The sequence below is a fragment of the Rattus norvegicus genome, chromosome 5 (assembly GCF_021556685.1).
Source record: "Rattus norvegicus strain SHRSP/BbbUtx chromosome 5, alternate assembly SHRSP_T2T, whole genome shotgun sequence".
Classification (NCBI taxonomy): domain Eukaryota; kingdom Metazoa; phylum Chordata; class Mammalia; order Rodentia; family Muridae; genus Rattus; species Rattus norvegicus.
The window spans coordinates 139,644,653-139,665,877 of record NC_141538.1 but is presented as its reverse complement, the minus strand read 5'-3'; the positions used below and the strand labels follow the sequence as shown (position 1 = coordinate 139,665,877).

The window sequence follows — 21,225 nt, the reverse complement described above, 5'->3', positions numbered from 1 at the left end:
CTTAGAATCCAGGCTGCTGTGCCTCCCATTAGATACCCTCCTAAGTGCTGTATACTAGGCGTCCTCAGCTCCCACAACTCAGGCTCCATGACCTTGTCTGCATTGTTAGGACATCTGTGTGGAGCAGCAGGTGCATCTGTGTATATGAGCCTGCTCTGACCAGTCATGGGCAGTGACTACACTGGGATCACAGGCAGCAGTGCCAGGCCCTGGGTCGCTGCTCCCAGTCAATGGAAAGAGCTCTATATTTAGAATCAAAAGCCTCAAGCAGAGTCCCACTTCTGCTGCTCACCACTCTGTGGCCTCGAACCGCCCACCTGACTTCTTTGAGTCTTTACTCTGGGGGGTGAAAATGTTTCCAGTAAGAAGAGGGAATGGGTTCAAATGAGGTGACCAGTGTGGATTGTCTGAGTCTACGGTCTGAGCCTGCCACTGTGGGGCACAGTCCCTGGGCCATAATTCTGTTGTAGGTTGTGGATGGTCTATGCTAGAAAGCACTCAGTGTGTGTTTGCTAAAAATCACCCATCTGCAAACATCTGCTGAGCTACACATGGCTACAGGAAGACATGGGCTGGGGGAAGTAAGCAATTTTCTCCAAATACATTTCCTGTGAGGCCCGAATGCTGGGAAGAGGGTTGGGGCTTCTAGGATGGGTAGCAGGATGCAATGATAGCTCCTTCTCCAGGGCCTCTCCGGTCAACTAGGGAGAGCCTTGACAGGAAGGCCATACCCTGAGGGGCTGGGTCAAAGGCAAGCAAGGGAAGCAGGATCCTGGGAGCGAGTCCAGAGCCCAATCCCTTCAGCATCTTCATGGAGACAGGAAAGAAAGAACTGAAAATATGCTCATTAAATCTGCATCTGGCACCCGGCTTGGCAGGGTTGCCAAAATTCTGTAAGACTAGAATTAAATTAGCAAATTGGAAGTCGAATGATTTTAAGCAGGCATGATGGAATTCATCAGGGCCAGGTGGAAGCTGGTGGGGGAAGGGGACCAGGAAAGCCCACATCCCCGGGGGCTGGAAAGCCTGGCTGTGAACAGAAACAGAGAAGAAACAAGCCAGACATGAGCGGCATGACTGAGGTTCACCCTGGGCATGTGGGGTGACAGAGGGACTACACTGCAAGGTGGGAGAGACAGGAGGCATGGCTAGACACACCCAGGAAGGGGTGGCTGGATGGCAGCCTTCTCACAATGAAGAAAGGAGCCTTGGGGCTGTCTAGGTGAGAGGCAGATGGGTTCTCTGAACGAGTGGCTCTATGTGGGTGACACTGCATGAAGATGGCTGACACTGTTGCAGTCACCACTGCATGCTTACTAAGTTTGGGAAAACACTAAGTGGAAATTCGGGGGTGGGGGAAGGGCCAGCCTCCCTTCCATGGAGGAAAAAGGAAGCCACGTGGTGCCAGGCACTATGTGTGATGTCTGCCACACACTAGCACCACACTAACCTCAGAGGTTTTCTTCCTTTTCATTGTTTTCCGTCGTCTTTCTTTTTAATTGTCTTTACTTAGAATGCACGGATCCTGAGCACTGAGGAACTAATGCCTTTAACCCCAGCACTTGGGAAGTGAAGACAGAAGGACTGGGAATTCAGGGCAATCCTAGGCTACATAGGCATAGAGAAGCAGTCTGACCTGCATGAGGTTCTATCACAAAACAAAACAAATACATGTGCAAGTCACTCATAGTGGCTCACTCAAATAGTCACAGAATTTGGGAGGCAGAGGCAGGAGGATTATCATGATTTGAGGCCAGCTGAGGCTACAGAGTGTATAGAGTGAGACCCTGCTTCAAAAGAACCAACGATAAATAAATTAATTAAATAAGAACCAAAATAAATAAATAGAATATATAAATGTGCACACATGCGTGTGAACACACACACATTAAGAGGGCAGTAAGTCTGAGGTCGACAGTGTCTCATCCACCCTCTCAAATCCTACTCCTCTTGTGGTGGACCAGGTATCTTCTGAGGCAGCTTCTGTGAGCACACAACCCATTCTTCATGTTCAGGGCCATTCTTGGCCTGCATTAACCTGTACGTTTTCTGGGTTAGCATAGGACTGAACAGAACACATTGCGTGGAAGCCTTCTGGTGACTCTCCTCCCGTGCTGGTCCCGCAGGGACACATCTTTCTTTATAATGGATGCAAGACATTGCACACTGTTATGTTTGAGCATTGCCTCAGCCAGGCATGAAGAGCCTTGTCAGTCCTCTGACACATAACATGCTACAGGAAAGGCCTTGCACATAGGTCTCTCTGGAGCTGGGATTGGCCTGATTAAGCAAGTATGTCCTCTTAAAGCCTTCATTCACGACAATTGAGCCTTCCAAGTCCCCTAGGTCTTTGAAAGCATTTGATCTCTATGGTTCATTATACAGTCCCTCCCCCTCTCCCCACGCCCCGCCATTTTAACACCCGGGCCCTTGGACTTCAAGTATCCATCATGTGTTTATGAGCCATTTTCACCTTGGGAGCCATCTGCTTCTTTTTGCACGTTTTAAAAATGTTTTGCACATGGCTACTATTTTACTCTGTTAATGGGGTTCTTCGAATGTGTGGTAATGGTGAGCTGTTCTAGGCTCTCTACCAATGTCAGAGCATGGAAGTGGGGTCCAGTCAAGTGGTAGCCTAATCCTTGTGTATGACCAAGAAAATGGAGGTTCAAAGGCTCAGGTCACTTGTCCAAGGTCACAAATGGTCAGAGGATGGGTAGGGCGGAATCTGAGGGACAAGTTGAGCCCATCCTCCCATTTGCAAATTAGTTGGTTCTCAGCCTTCCCATGGCTCCTGTAATCTAACCCATAAAGAAAGTCCCCTGAAAACCCCCCTTTCTGGTATTAATCGCTTCCTCTATTGTACACCATCTTTAAAAGAATGTATGTCTTGTATGCCAGGTGAGGAAGCTGAGCTCGAACTGCATGGGGACCCTGCCCCTTCCTGAGGCATTGACATGCCTGGGGACATGTTGGGGGGAGGGCAGGGTTTATCCATGGGAGTGAGTGCCAGGCTACCTGGGTAAGAGTAGGACTAACACGTGGGATGAAGCCATGCCCGGCGAGCCATCACATCCTCAAACTCAAGGCATCCTCACCCGGTTCACAGTGCACACGGAGTGGCAGAGCCCTGGCTCTTAAGTGCAACTGACACATATGCTTCCGTGTGTCAAGTGCCAGGAGAGTGCTTGTGCAAAGCCATGCTCACAAAGCTGCCTCTGGTCTGTATCAACACTGTTTAGCGAGGTGATTTATTTATTTATTTATTTATTTATTTATTTATTTATTTATTTATTTAGCTCCTGAAACAATGACATCACACGTGGGTTTCTGGATCACAAAGCAGACACTAATTTGTTCTGTGAACCAGGCTATGCTCACTGCAATGAATGTGTGCGCCGTACAGTCCTCACACTTCCCAGGGCCACAGCAACACAGAGGAGGAGGGGGAGGGAGGGTTTGCATGCCATTTGCCACTTTTCTTCTAAGAAAACAGAAATTAAGTTAACAGAATCAGAAAAAATGTGAGAAGCTGACAAGCTGAACGGACGGGCAGAAACAAGTTTTAAAGTTACTGTGTGCTCACATGACACTTTTAGCTTTGACCTTAGATGACTTCAGCATTTCCCAAAATGCATCTCTGCAAACCTCCAGTCCACTTTCTTATATGCTTGTGTACACATATGTGCACGTGCACACACATATACCTTCTCTGATCTTGGAAAGCTGCATACCATACCCACTCTTGCACAAAATCTCATACTCATCACACGTACACACACCCTTTGATGGAGTTTCAGTACACTTCCTGCAACTTAGGCACACCTCGAAGTTCTAAGGTATAAGGAAGGACCTTTACATTATACCCAAAGTACTCATATGGAGGGTTTTTATTTTCTATCCACATTTATATGTCCTAAGACACATGCTCTACAAACCTATCATGAGAAATGCTGGCCTTTCTTATTTTACAGGATTGGAGCTTGGTTAAAACAAACCTGGCCTAGCATTCACAGGGCCCTGTGTTTGATCCCAAGCACTTAAACTGAGCATGGTGCGCATACCTATACTCCCAACACTCAGGAGGTAAAAGCCCAGAGATGGGAGTTCAACGTCATCCTTGGACAAATGGTCAGTTTAAAGCCAGCTGGAGTTACACAAGACACTAACTCAAAAACAAACACCAGTAACAAACCAAAGACCCCCATCTTGGCAGGCTCTCCTCCCTTACAGCTCTAAATATCATCTGGGAAAGCAATGCAGATGGCTTTCTGCACACCCAAGCATCGTTTGGCTCACTCAGATCTCAGGAATACCCAATATGTCCACGTGCCAGGTAAGTGCTGACCCGAGAGGCTTAAGCTATGAGGTGGTTTGAATGAAAATGTCCCCTAAGGGCTTGGGGAGTGGGACTTTCCCTCCATTCCCTGGAAAGCCTTCTCCAGGCCTAAGTGTTTTCTAGCACCCAGGTGAAGCAGACTACCTAGCCCCTCCTTCTCTCCCTGCTCCCTGCTCCCTTCTGCTTCACTCCCAGACACTGCAAGTCAGTCACAGGACACGGCTCTGCTCTAACACCCAGCATCCACCTGCTGGTCGGTCACAGGAGCTGGGAAACAAGGTGGTGAACTGCCACCAGACATACGGGGCAGACTCAGGACAACTGGAAAGGCAGGTGATGTGGTGAATTGGATAGTCACCGGGGCCACTTCCCAGAAAGGTACCTCAGTGTTCCTTGACCACTGTGTCCAGACACTGTACTTCTCTCTGTCCCTCTCCATGGCATGCTGGGGTGGCCAGCAGATCCAGAGATTCCAATACTTAGGGTCTTTCTTTCATGGCTTCCCTGAGGACCTCTAGAAGGCCACGTAGTGGGAATGTATGAGGATTCATTCATTCATTCACTGGATCACTCATTCACTCTCCTTCCATTGTGTATTCCTGTTGTGTATATGGGTATATTATTCTTGCATAAGTATGAGACCACCTATGAACAGGTGCACACACATGAACACACATGTGTATTAAGGCCAGGTTGACACTGGACATTTGTTCTCTCTTTGTCGAGATCTCTTGATGAACCTGGTCCACCCTTTCAGTTAATCTAGCTGGCCAGATCGCTCTTGGGGACCCCCTGTCTCCACCACCCAGGTTCTGGGATTACATCCCACACCTGCCTGGCTTTTATATGGGTTCTGGGCATCCAAACTCTGACCCTCCCACTTGTGTAAGAAAGCTTCATGCACTGAGCTGGCTTTCCATTCAGTCATAAGCCAGGTTTTTACTGGGGAAATGTGTGGTTATTTGAAAGCGACCTCAATATTCTCCACCTGGTTTCCTTTAGAGTTCCCATCTTACATAACGTGATGTGCTTGTCAAAATGAAGACACTGACATTGGGATGCGAGTAGCAGCTGAGCTGCAGACTGTTTTCCTATTTCAGTTTCCCACCAACATCCCATTTCTACCCCAAGACCCAGTACAGAGTCCAGGGCACCGCCACATATTTAGTCCTCAGGTGTCCTGTCTTTGGGCTTATCGCTGCTTTCCAGAAATAGGACCACTATTTGTTGCAACCAGGGTGGTACGAGATAGAGGTGAGTGAAGGCAGGGTTCTAGCCACCCTGCCGGAAGCAACATCCCACAGGCAGTAAGTTATGACTTGGGGTCCACTCTGCCCCTCACCATGATCTGGCTCTGAGCTCATCACTTCTCATTTGCAGCTCTCAGCTTCTATGTCCACAGGGTGGCAAGGATCTATTTGCCTCACTGGAGGCCTGAAGGAGACAGTGGATGTGGCCAAGTGTTTACAGTCTAACAGCTCAGTCCAGCGGCTACTGACACTGTAATGGTTGTCAGAAAGAGGACTCCATGTCCCATTTCCAAAGCAGGACAGGCCGTAGTCTGAGCTACCTTCTGTCAGTTCCATCAAGATATTCCATTTGTCTCTCTGTGCCCCCACAGAAAAGGGAAATATCCCTTGAATTAGCCTGCCAGGTATATGTTCCTGGAGGTCTGTGCTCACCTGTTACCCCATCCCTGTTAACTTTCCTGGTCTCCCATACGAAAAGGCCTTGGAACACTCCACCCTGGCATCCTCCATGTTTGCTGTTTTTCTGTGGGCCTCTTACCCTGCTTGGCCTGTTAAGTTACACCTTCCTGAGCTCCATTGTTCCTGGCTGTTAAGTCCCAGGAGAGCAGAGTGTCACCTGTGTCCAGGACAGCTCCTGACACTACCTAGAAGCACTGAGCAGACACAGGACCTCAGATGATGGGTGGCTGCTCAGTTTGAGTTGACAGCCCCTAGCCTCCAGCTTGGTCGCCTGAATACAGGTCTCCACTCCTCTAACTATACTGTTTGAGTTCACATAAAAGACAAACTGTTTTGGAACCTGGAGCTTTTTGTAGTTGAAGAAAAGTAATAATTCCATGACATTACTGTCCCTTCTCCAACCTCTTCTATCCCAATTAGAGAACACGGTGTCTTCCTCTCCCAGGACCTATCTCCTAAGCCAACACATCCAAACAGACGCTGGGAAAACCTCACAGCTCATCCTCTCCTGCACTGGAGCCCATCCCTGGAGTGCATCAGCATCAAAAGCCATAGGCTGTTCAGGCACAAGGAACTGGCTGAGGGGAGGTGGCTGGAGGGGGTGGGGGCTGCGGATGAGGGCGCTGAGCTTCAGAGAGGGGAGGGGAGATGCAGGACACACAGCAACTTCAGGGCAAGTCCACTAACAGCCCGGGGTGCCCTGCTCTGTAGTCTCCTCTGACTTAATCCATATTTGCAATCACCCAGAAAAGGGTGCAGGTGAGAAATGACCTTGTGTTGGAAGTAATGGCTTTCTTTCTTTCTTTCTTTCTTTTTTCGGAGCTGGGGACCGAACCCAGGGCCTTGTGCTTGCTAGGCAAGCGCTCTACCACTGAGCTAAATCCCCGGAAGTAATGGCTTTCAACGTCCTAAGTTCTGCCCCAGGTGTCTGGAAGATTCCAAATGCTTTCCTGTGAAATCTGCTCATGGATTCAGAGGCTATCAGGCTTCAGAACTCCAGAGACCCTCAGCTCCAAGAGTGCCAACAAAGCAGCAAGAGCTTTGACCAGCACAGAGTAAAGCTCACCTTTCGCTCCAATCTAACCATCTACCTACACGGACCAGCCAGGGGTACTTGAACTGGGGTGACAGTGGGTGGAGATTACTCCCCTAGAACAACAGCCTGCAGAGGTGCAGGGCTCTGAGCCAGGCAGAATGCAAAGCAAGAGAAGTGGCCGGGAGTCAGGCCATGTTACACTGCTGCTTCACTCAGCCTTCCCAGCACTCCACAACAAGGTGCCACAACTACAGTCTAAGTGAGCAAAGAGAAGCACACAGCAAATCCTCACAGTGTCGCTCCTCCAGGTGGGTGAGCCTCCATTCTCCCTGTCAGAAGCTCTGGACAGTGCCATAGAAGGTGGTCTGTGAGTTAAGTCACTGGTGGGAACCCATTCTAGAGACGGGCAAGTTGAGGCCTGGAGAGGAACAGTACTATGGAAGGCACGGATTCCCTCAACTTGGGTTTCTAGAGAATACAGACTTTCTCTTAGTTCTTGGGCCAAATCTGGACCCATAGAAGACCTCGATCCATCTGTGAATAAGCTAATGGACTGCAGGAGATGAGCGTGTCACAAGCCAGGTGTTTACTCTGTTGCTCCACCTGGCTTTACGGTCTAAGGACCAGGAAACCAGGCTGATGTTGATGAGCACAATTGGAAATCAATGTGGGCCTCCCAGACTCCCTTACTCCCTGAGCCCCTGATGGGCATCAAGCAAGGGAAGTGATTCCATGTGAGGAGCTCTGATCCACTTTGGCCCTCAGTAGAGGCAGAGCCACATGAGGAGGGGGTAAGAAAGACAGAAGAGTTGGTGAGTCTCTCACCTAAAGACTGGGATCCTGTCAGGAAATATACCCCCTCCCAAGGCTGCCATTTAGCAAGCCCTTTGGAAGCGGCTAAACACAGAGATTTTAGTTTTATGAGTATCAGTCACTAAGTCCCCCACAACAATGGTAGGGATACCTGGATTACTGTTCGGGTGCTTAGTAACATGTGTGATTGGGGGCGGGAGGGTTTCTCTGGAATCTGTCTGACGGTTGTGGTTGAACTCCCTTGGCAACATGACTGGCTTTGGAATCACCTGGAAGACACACCTCTGGGTGTGTAGGTGTTTCTAGAGAGGATTGATTGAGGAGGGAAGACCCACCCTGAATGTGGGTGGTACCATCCCTTAGCCTGAGTCTCAGCCAAAAGAAAGGAGAAAGGGAACTTGAGCTGAACTCCAGCAGTCCTCTCCCCCCCCCACCCCACCCCCCCCCCCCCCCCCCGCTTCCTGATCTGATGTGAGCGAGCTCCTGCCATCTCTGCTGTACTTGTGAGCTCAAGCAAACCCTTCCCCTTCAAGTGGCTCCCCTTATGTATTTGGTGTCATGGTGATGGCGCCCACCCTGCAGCTCAGGGGGAGCACTACCTCCTGAAGGACCAGAAGCTGAGGTCCAAGAGAGGGAATGGCATGTGGTCAAGCTCCCTGGTGAGGATGCAGGAAGTGCGTCCTTGGGCTTGGACAACTCCACAGCTTTTTTTTTTTTTTTTTTTTTTTGGTTCTTTTTTTCGGAGCTGGGGACCGAACCCAGGGCCTTGCGCTTCCTAGGCAAGCGCTCTACCACTGAGCTAGATCCCCAGCCCCGACTCCACAGCTTTTATGATGCAGTGTGGCTACTCTGAGCCTGGGACAGGTGTGCTGAAGCCCCCCGCTAGGGCTGAGTAGAGTCAGGAAGCAGGTAGAAAGTAATCTGGCCTCCTAGGCATCCACGCTCTGAGCTTCTCTGCTTTGGTTGGCTGTGCAGCACCAGGGCCAGCTCCGTGTTACCACAGGCATTATCAGGGTCTCCAAACCAGACAGAAGGAACAGAATTTAGGAGTTTAGTTAAGGACCCTCAGATGACAGCCACAGTCTCTCTAGTTAAATGATTACTCAGACTGTTTCTCGTGTCTCCATCCTCTTCTGGAGATTCCAAATGCTTCTTATGAAATCTGCTCATGGCTTCACAGAGAGCACCATGCCTCAAAACTCCAGAGGCCTTCAGACATACAGATTCTTAATAAAGCAACAGCAATGTTGATCTCCACAAAGATATGGGGGTGGAGCTTGTTTCATTAATCACAATGATGATCATTGGTTCTCACTGATTTTTAAAAGAACTTTGGGGCCACAGTCCTGGGTTTGAACCTTGTCTCTGTTCTGAACTTGCTGTGCAACTGCAGGCAAATTAACTCAACAGGGCACATATAAAAAGCGTACTGTGCCAGTGAGATGGCTCAGGGGACAAAGTTGGGAAGCCTGAGGACCTGAGTTTGATCACCAGAACCTATAAGGTGGAAAGAAAACTGAGTCCTGCAAATTATACCCTGACCTCCACATGGACATGCACACATAGTAAATTTATTTTAAAATGTACTGAAAGTCCTAGAATAGGTAGGCTGGGGTCATAGAAATAGATAGGAAAGTCACAATCCTGCTTAACTTTAGCTTCCTTGCCTGGATGATGAGGACCAGCAGTTGCTTAAGTGCCTACTCTGTGCCAGGCCCTGGACATGTGATGCGAGTCCTCACTTCACCCCACTGAGAGCCTCAGGAGGTCAGTTCTCTGAAAATGGCTTTGCAGCTGAGGAAACAGAGGCACGGGCCCATGAGGTGGCCTGGGTGAGCCTGCAGCAGCAATGGTGTGTGGCAATGGCCAAGCTCTCCTCCCAAGCCCTCCCTCTTTGGCAGATCAGCCCACAGAGCACAGGGATAATAGGAGAGAGTGCTCTGCAGCCGATCAAGAGCCGCACAGATGCATGACATCATGGTTATTAATAATGGAAGCAGCACAACCAATCCACTATCCGTCCAGATGGACCACCTGAACTGCCTCTAATCGCCTGCACACAGACCACAGGACTCTGCAGTGGGGTGGCAGAGAGGCAAACCAGGAATGCCACCCTCTTGGCATGACTGGGGTGGGATGGGTCGGATAGAGGGTTAGGTCTCTGAGAGAGCCAACCTGGTCTCCCAGCACAGGATGCTTAGTTTGGTCTCTGTGACAGAGCCAAGGTGGTAATTAGGCCTTAGATGGAGCAGCAGACTCCCCCAGAGGATGCTGGCTGGGAATCCATGAGCGGTGGCTAGCTGCCTGTGTCTTCTTGGTGTCCCTTAGTCTGGCCCCCTCTTGTGGTGGGGCCTTAACCTTTTGGTCCTCTGCCTAGTAGTTTTTTCCTGACACTTTGCCCCCATGTCCATTGCTCAGGGTCCAGGACCAGTGTCAAGTCTGAGAATTCCTGAGACTTTCTGCCCTCTCTTCCTTCTGTTCCCACTGTGCCCTGCCCCTGGCTGCCTGTCTCTCTATGCAGGCATCAGAGGCAGGTGGCTCCCTCGTGCCCTCCAATGTTCATCATCTTTCTTCCCACCGGAGAACAGGCTGCAGAAACAAAGGGAGTGGACAGTTTTCACAGCTGCAATCCCTAGATGGCTGCCTGGGACTCACCAAGCTTGGGCAAACACTCAGTATATCCCTCAGGATGCTGGTCTGGGTCAAAGTCATCTTTGCCACCAGGGACGCTCATGCTATCCGTCTCCTCTGTGCCCACTCTGCTCTGTGGTGGGGTCCTGTATTGTTTTGACTGTTGATTAAAACAAACAGGACAGCACTCCCCAGAGCTGGGACATCCCTTTCCATATGACTGAACAGCAGTGAGACAATATGAGCAAATAGGGCAGGAAGTGAAAGAAAGTGGGAGACCCTGAGAACCCCAGCCTTGGCTCAGCCCCAAGAGGATTTCCCACTCACTCAGGATGCATCTTGGGGAGCAACTGCCAACTCTGGGAACAGGGGGACAAGGGAATTTTCTGATGAGTGACTCGGCCACAGGCCGGTGCACAACAGGATGGATGTGTATGTGGGGGGCATGTAGAAGTGGACATGTATGTGAGTGTGAACAAGTATACAGCGTGGAGTGTGTAGGAGAGAGTGTGAGCATGTGCTGATGAGTGGACAGGCGAGCGTGTGTGTGTGTGTGTGTGTGTGTGTGTGTGTGTGTAAGACAGGAGGGGTGGGGGTATCCACTTCAGCAGTGGGTCTACGTATAGAAATGGCTGAGTGTGAAGCAGAGCACAGGCGTGTGTGAGGAAGAGACTGCTCCTCATGGAGTTCACTGTTACTCCAGCTCGTGCTATTGCTTGAACTTTATTTACCCAGGGGAGCCCCAGAAACAAAAAGTGCTCCATAGGCACCTTATCAAGAGTTCATTCAATAATCAATCATGTAAATTGTTGCGTTTCCCAATGTACTTCTATAGGTGCCTGCATAAAGCAGCAAGGTTGGTCCCAGAAGAGAATCTCCTCACGAGTGCATGCCGTTCAGTTATGGGAGAGCACTGGGTGGGACTCTCTCTGGGTTCTGGTCCCCATTCTCAGTGTTTTGACAGTAGTTTAATGGTGTCTAGGAACTACTCAATGGACTTGGTCACTACTGGGCCATCTCAGGCCACTTGTGGCTCTGAGCTCCTGGCCATCCTTCACCCAGGGGGGCAATTAGAACTCAGCTGTCAGTTTGTTTGCAACTCTGTTGGGCACCACATCAGCTCTATGAGAAGAGCACATGAAGCTGTTTTCCTCCAGAGCAAGCCTATGTAATGTGAAAAGGGCTACAGTCAACAAGAGGAAAGGTGGACCTGATGAAGTTAAACAGGTTCTTATATTGCAGGACTTTTCAGAGCCTTTAATTTGCTAATATGGATTGACTGACCAGATGGGTAAAAGGATCTTGTGGAAACTTTCAGACTTAAACAGGGAAACCTTCACTCGTGGAATAGCCTTCAGAACTAACGTTCCATGGAACACACTGGGAAATCTGCAAGCCAGCACAAAGGACACTTGTTAATGCCTGCTTCTGTGCTGACAGAAGCGATAGGGCAGAAATGGTGTTCTAGGCCACACAGCTGAGCTATGGCAAATGCCAGCCCAGTAATCACTCAAACCACTGGAACCAGTACATGCACAAAACTTCACAGTTACAAAACAATTTAACTTACAGGTCCTCAGTTCTCCCTGGGGGACACTCATCCCCATTTTCTAGATGCTAAGAGCACAGATGAATGAAGTCTGGACCACTCTGAGTTGCGTGAGCCACTGCTGTGGGCCGGTCACTTGAGTCTGTTTTCTTTCCTCTGTGCTCTTCCTCAGTCTATAAATTCACTATATTCTTATAGGTGAGCAATGGTCACTGTGTGAAACCCTTGTAAGAACTCAATGCTGATGCCACCGCACCTGTTCTGCAGCCACCACCAGTCCTGTCCCAATCCCAAGCACCCTGCACATGCCAAGCGGGTAGGGTTGGTGCTCTTAGAAACGCCCATGGAACAGGGCTCTGGGAACACCAGTCTGTGAGGCCCAACAGATCCTTGCCAATGGCAACACACTACCTACCACAGCAGGTATGGACCCCTGGGTACCACCACAATCCCTTTAAGCCAGGTGCCATTCTGCCACCGGTAAGGAAGAACCGGAGCAAGGCTACTTTCACTCTCTAATAGTGAGCGCGCAATGAGCAAAGGCTGTGTGCTCTGACAGTCTGAAACTGATGAGGCCTCCGGGGGAAACGTGGCCAGAACAACCGAACCCATTGAGCAGTTCCCAGAGGTGTGTAGACCCCGCGGTGCGTCCCTGAGAAGGGGCGAGGATCCGCACAGGACCCTGGAGTCTGCGCACCCAAGGGCGAATGGGGCTGCGCACCGCGGCGGTGAGCGGACGCGGGAACGCTCGTCACCCTAAGATGATGACAGAAGTAGCGTTGGGAAAACGCGAGCGCAGAGCGCGTGCACCGGCGCAGAGCCCGGGCCGCTCGCACCCAAGGATCCTGAAAGCTGGAACCGCCGCGCCCACCCACCGTAGCCTCGTTGCTGCAGGGTGCTTGGTGCTTACCTGCGGCTGGCTGGGCTCTGCGCCTCGGGCTGGCTGCGCTGGGCTGCGCCGCGCCGGGTTAGCTGCGCTGGGCTGCGCCGGGCTGCGCGCCCGGCCTCCGGCGGCTCGGCAGCGCCCGCGCGCTCGGCTCCGCCCGGCTCGGCTCCGCCCGGTGGTGCCCTGGGCGCTCGCTTGGCAGCCCACGCGGCGCGGGGTGGGCGCGGGGCGGGCGCGGCTCTGGGCCGCCCCGCGGCCGCTGGGAAGCTCCTTATTTGGGCAGTGATGTCAGGGGAAGTCGCAGGGGCCGGACCACCCACTTCTTTCCATTCTCTCCCCAGAGTTTCCTGTTGCCAAACCCGGGGACCCCACTGTCTGTCTGGGGCGAGCACAGCCTGGCCACCAGCTGGCCCGGGATGCCTGGGCAGCAAGGGGTCATAGAGCAGCCCGGCGGCGCACCGCGTGGCGGCCGGGGCAGGGGATCTGTGGCTGGGGATTCCCCTGCTCCAGCAGCCACTGGGAGGGTCTGCGCGGCCGCCTCCACTGTGACAGGCCGTGTCACTGTGGGCGCTGCCCCTCCCTCCTCGCCCGCCTTGGCTCCCGCGCTGTCATTTCCTCTCAGGCTCTCCAGAGAGGACAGACAGGGAAGCCCCGGTGACCGCTGCAGGGGCTCTGTTGTTGGGTGCCACGCCTTGGATCCACAGGGCCGGGAGGGTGCCTATCCCTTTCCCAAAATGAGCTCTGTCAGTTGTCTTCCTTCCAGATGGCAGCCCTATCCGGAAAGCCCATGCATTCCCAGGCGGGAATCAGCTTTAAAGATTGCTGGGAGCAGAGGACCTGGCAGGACCTCTCTGGGCTCTGACTGGATGGCGGTGGGAGTCATCAGGGACTTCCCAATAGTCAAACCTTACTAGAAGCTTTTGCTTCTAGTACCAGACCTGCCTTACTTTGGTCCTTGTTGGGAACAGCAAAGGATGTATTTAAGGCAGCCCCCCAATCGTCCCCACCAGCCAACACAAAGTAGTGGCCTTGAGACTTCGGCACTATCTGCAGTCTACAGGTACCTGTGCTGCAGCTCAGACTGTGGGGGTGTTCCTTGTGGGCTGCCCTGGCTTAGGTTACTCCAGGCCTACCTTGTCTGCCCTGGAACAGCAAGAGGTTATGGGAACCAGGGGCAACCAGACTATAAAGAAGACATACTCTCTGGATCACAAGGTCCATCATTGTCTTCTATTTGGACCAGGACTTTCCCCAAGGAGCCTTAGAGGACCCAAGCTTTCTCTAGCTCCAAGGCCAGGATCTCAAACACACCTGAGTCCGATAGACAGAGCGTTTGACCCTGGGTATTTCTGTGTCTTCCTACAACTGCTCCACCAGAGCCAATGCTTTCCCTCCAGAGCCAGGTCAGAGCAAGCTAATCACTCCAGACCACCAGCTGAGCTAGAGAGAGAACACTATGGCTGTCCGTCTTATGGAAAGTGAAGGCAGGGGTGACAGTAGCTGACCACAGGCCTGCTCACCCACAACTGCCTGCTTACCCATCAGTTATCAAGGTTCCTAGTAGTTCTGTGGATGCCCACTGTCCCCCACCTTCCAGCAGCCCAAGCCCACCGGCTCTAATGAGGCCATCTTCTCCCTTTAGAAAAGGCCATGTGCTCTCATGTGCTTGTGAAACCCCAACACTATTCCACCTCACCCAAACAGCTGCATTCCCAGCTTCAGCTGGCTCCCATACTAAATCAGTTCTCACTTCTTGGGGGCCTTTGCATAATTTTTATTTCCCTGCTGTCAACCCCACCATATACAGATCCTTGACCCCATCCTACCCCTTCCCTGTTCTCAGTTCCTGGCAGAAGTAGCTTTAGGCAGAGAAAATGAATGCTCCTTGAATTGCTCCTGCCTTTTAAGAATTAACTCTGCCCTAGCTCTACCAAAGGCTCTCATGCTACCACAGGTAACTCAGTGGCTCCTGCTTCTACAAATACTCCTGCATCTGTTACCCTGACCTCAATCAGTTGTGATGGATCTGCCTCCTCTAAGACTGGCCCTTAAAGGAACCCCTCTAGCTTGGTTAGCCTGTCCTCCAAGACTGATCACAAAAGAGCCAAATAGTTGTACATAGAATACAGAGCTTCTGGGTCTGGACTGGGATCTGGCAGTGAGGGTTGTCAACAGGGCCCAGGCTAGATGCTCAGGAGAGGAAGCCATGGTACTACTGTGGAATGGCTATCCTGGGGTTCTTGCCAGATGATCCTTGATGTGGACTCTCCAATACCCTAGGATTTCTCTCCCTGCTGCTCTCCCTTGACCAACTTCTTTATAGCTTCTGGCAGGCAATGACATCTCCATATCAACTGAAGTGAGGAGTCCTGAACTGGCCATTCTGAGGAGGAACAGGGGGATGAAGGAGCGTGCCTTCAACAAACAACTTAGCTATACTTGATCCCTTGGCCCTCTGAGCTACACAGGCCCTTCCAGCAGGGGCTTCTCCTGGTCCTCCCTCAACCAAAGCTACTGGACACTCAGCCTATCCCAGTGGTGCCATCGTTCCTCACTGGAGACCACAAGGTCTTTAGGACTCTGGCTTCCATGCTCAGGGTCAAAGTCTGATGCCAGGTAGCCCCGAGTCAAGGCTTTTGTCTGCTTCTTCTCTGTAATTCCACTGCTCCTCTATTCTAGGTGCTGGATAGAACATAGCTCAGTAGGCAGGCAGTGCCAGGTGCCATTTCCTTCCGCTGGGTCCAGCCCCTGACTATAGCAGTGCCTGGTCTGGAGAAAGCCCCGGTGCTTGACCGCAGGGGCCTCCCACATTCTCTCATTCCTGAGATGTGAGTCTGGTGCATCTCCTTCGCTGCGAACATGCGACATACAAGCTGGTGTTCTGGAACGTCCATCCAAGGATGGAAACAGATAGCCCACCATTCCTTTCTCGGGGCTTCTGCTTGCCAAGCTTAAAGTGAGGCGAAGGAAAGAGGTACCACGGGGCGGGGGTTGGGGGGCCACATTCCTTCTAAGGCTACAATTCAAGAAGATAGCAGTCCAGGTGTTCCATGATAGAATGCCAAATGCCAGTTTCCATGGAAATGCTACACACACACACACACACACACACACACACACACACACACAACACACCTGCTCCAACGTCAGCACACCATAGATACTTCACAGACCTAGAACTCAGGGCAGGGCTAACATCTGATCTGCTGTCTTCCTGTGCAGTGTCCTTTGCAGCTCCTAACAACCAAATGATAGGCAGGTTTTTGGAATACTCTGTGGTTCCTAAGGTATGGGGCCTGCCACAGTGTTCTTGGCAGAATTTTCACAGTAGGGGTAAGCAACCACCCTGAGGGTCCTGTCTTATTTGTGCTTACATCTTCCAATCAGTCATTCATTTCTCCACCTCTCTTCTCCTGTGGCCATCATTTTCTGGACCCAGATTCTCTGTGTTCTCTCTCTCTCTCTCTCTCTCTCTCTCTCTCTCTCTCTCTCTCTCTCTCTCTCTCTGTGTGTGTGTGTGTGTGTGTGTGTGTGTGTGTAAGCAAGCATGTATTTGGCATTCCCTCCTCTCTCCTGGAGAGAGAGCTCCTGCCTGAGCATTGTGTAGCCATCCAGCCGCCCTGATCCAGTATATAATCTGTGGCTGTGGGTGACAGGAGAGGCCTTAAGGCCATGTAGATCTGGGATCCTGGGGATGTCACTGCTCTTGATTACCTCATCCTGAAAGGTTTTTGTGATATTTTAACAAGACAGCCAAGACAGCGTGACAGGTCTTTGAAAGAGTACCCAACATCTAGCAGAGGCTCAGTAAACAGCACTGATCACCACCTGTCCTCACACTGTGATCTAGAGTCCCCGCCTCCTCATCTTGCTTATACTCATGAATGGGGTCCATGGCGGCAAATAGAAAACCGACATCTCTTGTTCAGTTTTGCTGCCTTACTTCAGGCCAACAGGTAACGATGGCTCTCTTTCACTCAGCCCACCCAGTCTGTTCTTTTGTTTTTCTTTTCTTTCTTTCCTTTTCCTGAGAGTCTTTCTTAGTAGCCTGGAACTCACTTTGTAGCTCAAGTTGGCTTCAAACTCACAGAAATCCTTCTGTTTCCACCTCTGCCTCCTAAGTGTGAATGAAGAGGAGTAAGTCCACCATACCAGGCCCAGGCGACTCTGTTAAATCCCTCTGAACACAACGTGAGGTACTCTCAGACAAAATCAAGTGAGACTTAAAACATCCTCTTTCCTGGTGCTTTTGATAATTAAACCTTAGTTTACCTCTCAGCCATGCTGTGCGTGCCCTGTCCTCATCCATGTAGCCTTCTGACCTCACAAAACCTTGAGGTATTTCTGTGTCTGCTAAGTACACTTCACATGCACAACCCTGTATTAGCTTCTCACCTATCCTTCGTAGTTGCTCCATAGCATCGAGGGCATTCCCAGTCCCCAGATGGCACTGTCTATGTCTAGCACTGGCTGTACTGGCCTGGTCCTCCTATGCAGTCTTTTCTCCATGAATGAGGGGCCACTTTAGACTCTGTATACCTCACAAGCACATCTCGGCTCTAGGAATATCACAGGCATGCAGAGAATGCTGGTCCTCACACTGTGCCCTTGCAGCTGTTCTGTCCAACAAACAACTACCACAAGAGGCCACTTAACCTCCAGCCAGTGATTTTCCTCAAGGGCAGGAGGGTCTTCTCCATTTTCTGCCGACAATTGGCCCTGCCTCAGTTCTGGATTCTCAATTGTATTTCTGAAAGAAATTCCCACAGGGCTCACCCTCCCTACCGTGGGGCCCCAGGTGGAGAAGGCAGGGCCTTCCCTTCCAGGAAATCAGATGAGTCAAGCCACATTCCCCTGGCATCTCTGAGAACAGGCTTTCCCCAGCCAAGGGACTGGCTGGATCGTCAATAACAAATGTTCTTCTACCTGTGGTCTGTGCTCAGCATCAGAGCAAGTATCCAGGGCCTGGATTCACTCAGACTGAGGCACAGGTCCTACCCCAATACTTATTGCTACTTAGTCCCAAAGATCGAGCTCAGTTTCTTCAGGTATAAAGTGAGGTGGGGGCACATCCCAGGCCATGGTTCCTAGGACTAAGTGAGAGCTAATGGAATCAAAGGTAACAATGAACCTTAAATGCCAAGACCTGAAACTGGCATGTATAACATGCCCACCTAACGGAAGTCCCTCCCTCACCTCCAGGACACTGATGACCTAGGCTCTGTCCTCATGGCTCATACAGTTAGGGAAGGGAGAGTATGCAGAATAAATCACAGGAATAAACATTCATATAAGGTGAACAGTAACAGTTGTGTTGGGGATCTGGGAGTAGCAAAAAGGACAAGGGAATTCTGGGATGGTGCTCTGGGCCCTCCATCCAACTGTGATAGATATGGCTCATGTGACCAGCTCAAGGTAGAGGGAGGGTCAAGGTGTAGGCAGGAACCAAGGGGAGACAAATCCTGCTCCCTGATGGGTAACAGCCAGCTCCAGAAAGACCTTGTACTATGGAAAATAACTGACAACAGGAGGAAGGGAAGAAGAGAGAATGGGAGGGGTGGGGCTGGTTCCCAGGCTACTTTCAGGAGCCTTGTCCAATAAAAACAAAGGCATATGTGTGTCTTGCTCCACCCGACTGAAACCTTTGGGCTCTTGAGGCAGGAGGGACATCTCCAGTCTTCATCCTTCAGCCTCAGGGTCTTCCCAGGGAAGAGCCATCCTTCTCCAAGAAGGACCTGGCCCAGGCAAGGAGCTCACATGACTCTTCCTGCCATGTCTTTGTCTGTGCTGTTTCATCCCATTGGAACACTCTTTCTTGTGTTTCCATCCCCCTGTACCTTCTCCTGTAGCTTCTCTATATGCTCCTTGACCATGCAGGGAACACAAACCATTCTCCGTCCTGTGCTCTGTTTTCCTCTGGGTTTGAAGACTGGATTTAAAACCTCCATTTTCAAAACACTGATTCCATTAAAATATTTCTTCCCAAGCCCCTCCCTGAACCTGGATCTTGTGAGTTCCAGCAAGGAGCAATGTTTGGTGTCTAGTAGATGCCCAATACATAAGGATCCTGGACAGTTCTTTCCCTGTGCTTCCCATGGCAGAGCGAGCGGGAAGTGGCAGATGCTGCCCCACTGCCTAGGAGTGCAGGCAAAGCCTCCATCAATCCCCGGGGGACTCCAGGCTCCTCCCACTGTCAGCTACTCTACAGGAAAACAAACTCTCATAGCAAGCTCCCTCACCTACCTGGTAATTTCCTGTAACTTGCCTCTCATGTATTGAACCCTGGAAAACTGACCAGAAAGATGAGGGTCCCACAGGCACTCAGGAGCACCTGACTGGGTTCCTGAGAGAAAGGGCTGGGATCTTAGGAGGGAAGGCAGCCCCTTTGATGTCTAGGTCTGGGCCTGAGACGGGGAATTAGGAGGGCTGGGGGTGTCCAGCAAAGGTGTGCCCATAAGAGGGAGTCAGAGAACATGGGGAGGGAGCACACATGCATATCATATCCTCTCTCTCATGAAAAACTGTATCTAGTCATGTGTACACATGTACATATACATAGAAACATGGAAACAGATGGGGCTATTTCTGAGGAGGAAAGAGACCTGTGGAGAAGGCAGGAGGGCCATCGCAGAGAATGGGGCAAATGTGCTCTAAGTGTCATGGGGTTTATGTATAAATGCAGTCTAGTTGTAGACTAAATGTTTTACATTAAAGTAGCAATGAGGACAGAGAAGGGTAGTTGAGGATTAACTTTGTGCCAGGTTAGCTGGCATTAGAGTTTGATGGCCAAGTATTATTCTGGGTGTGTCTGGAAGGAACATGCCCTGGATGAAATTAATGCATGACTCAGTAGACTGAGTCAAGCACATGCTCCCCCTAAAGTAGATGCGTATCACCCAGCCAACTAGGGCATACCTAGGACACGGAAGCTAAGGAAGAGGGGATGGGACCCTCCTGCTGGCCAACAGAGCTAGCAGCTGATCTTCCAAGGCTTTGGGCTCAGAAGGAAATATTGGTTCTTCTCTTGGCTTTCAGATTGAAATTGACCCCAACAGAACTTGGGAACTTGTTGGCCTCCATAACCACAAGAACCAACTTCTTACAATAAACACACACACACACACACACGCACATGCACATGCATGTGAGCAAACCCGTGGGCACACACACACACACATATCTCTAAAGATCCCTGCTCATGCAGAGGCTGAAGCCTCAATTCTTCCAGATATTAGGATCTTACAGAATCTCATGAGTCTGTAAATGAGGACTCCCCCTCCCCCTTCAGAAGTAGCCCTATTCACCTGGTAGTGCCTCTCTGGCAAAGAGACACACATAAGCAAGCATTCAGTATGGTGCTAAGGGAACCAAAACACACCTCAAACCTACTCGGGCAACCCTTCGTCCCCGCACATCATCAGGGACCATAATGAGAATTTAGCCTGGGCTTGGATGCTGCTGTTTCGCCTAAATACATGTATTCTATAACAATGTGCAATCGAGAGAGGTAAACATCTGAGGAACCAGGAACAAACCCCTGCCTGGCCTTATATGGCTTGTATTCCGCAGAAGTGCAGGTAGACATGAAGAGACGGAATGAACACACTCCAGACAGCATGGCAGCAGAGCGGTGTGCTGCAGCAGAAGCAGTGACCAGGAGGGCAGGGGTTGGGGATGGGTCACACACGTAGGAAAGGTTAGCGTAACCCCCTGGGACAGCTGACGCTAAGTCACGTGGTATAGGGAAGGCCCCCATGAACAGTGGGAACTGCTGATGCAGGATCCTGGAGCTCAGTATGTGGACCGCTGTGAGAACTGCAGGTTTGGGAGAAATAAGTGAAATTCCTAAACCAGGTTTCCCTTCTGCCTGTTTGTGTTTGTTTGTTTTGTTTTGTGGGGGCGGGGGGTTGTTTCTGTTGTTGTTTTCTTGCTTTCGTGTTCTGAAACGGAGTGTCGCATGTGGAGTATTGTACCTCCCGGGCTAACTAAGCACGGTCTTGAACTCTCGATCCCTCTGTCTTCCCTTCCCTGGTGTGCGTGGGTTTGCTGACATGCACCACATGCCCAGTTTCCCACTGGTGTCCAGAACCACAGCCCATCTAGGGCAGGCTGTGAGAGCTGAAGGGGACATGAGAGCTGACTCCGGATAAAGTTCTTGGGGTACAAGCATGAGGACCTGAGTTCAGATCTGTGGACAGACATAAAATCAGGGCGGAAGTGGGACGCTGCAGCTTCAGGGCTCCAGTGCTGAGATGGGAGAGT

The 21,225-nt window shown here is 50.9% G+C and overlaps 1 protein-coding gene across 6 annotated transcripts in view; it reads right to left on the bottom strand.

The window, feature by feature from the left end:
- The window catches only part of Hivep3 (HIVEP zinc finger 3), a 402,531-nt gene that overhangs the window by 87,445 nt on the left and 293,861 nt on the right, over positions 1-21,225 (bottom strand). The window contains exon 1 of one of the 6 annotated variants that reach the window (XM_087549277.1): positions 12,988-13,133. The gene's annotated coding sequence lies outside the window, so the exon portion shown is untranslated. 6 annotated transcript variants of the gene reach the window in all.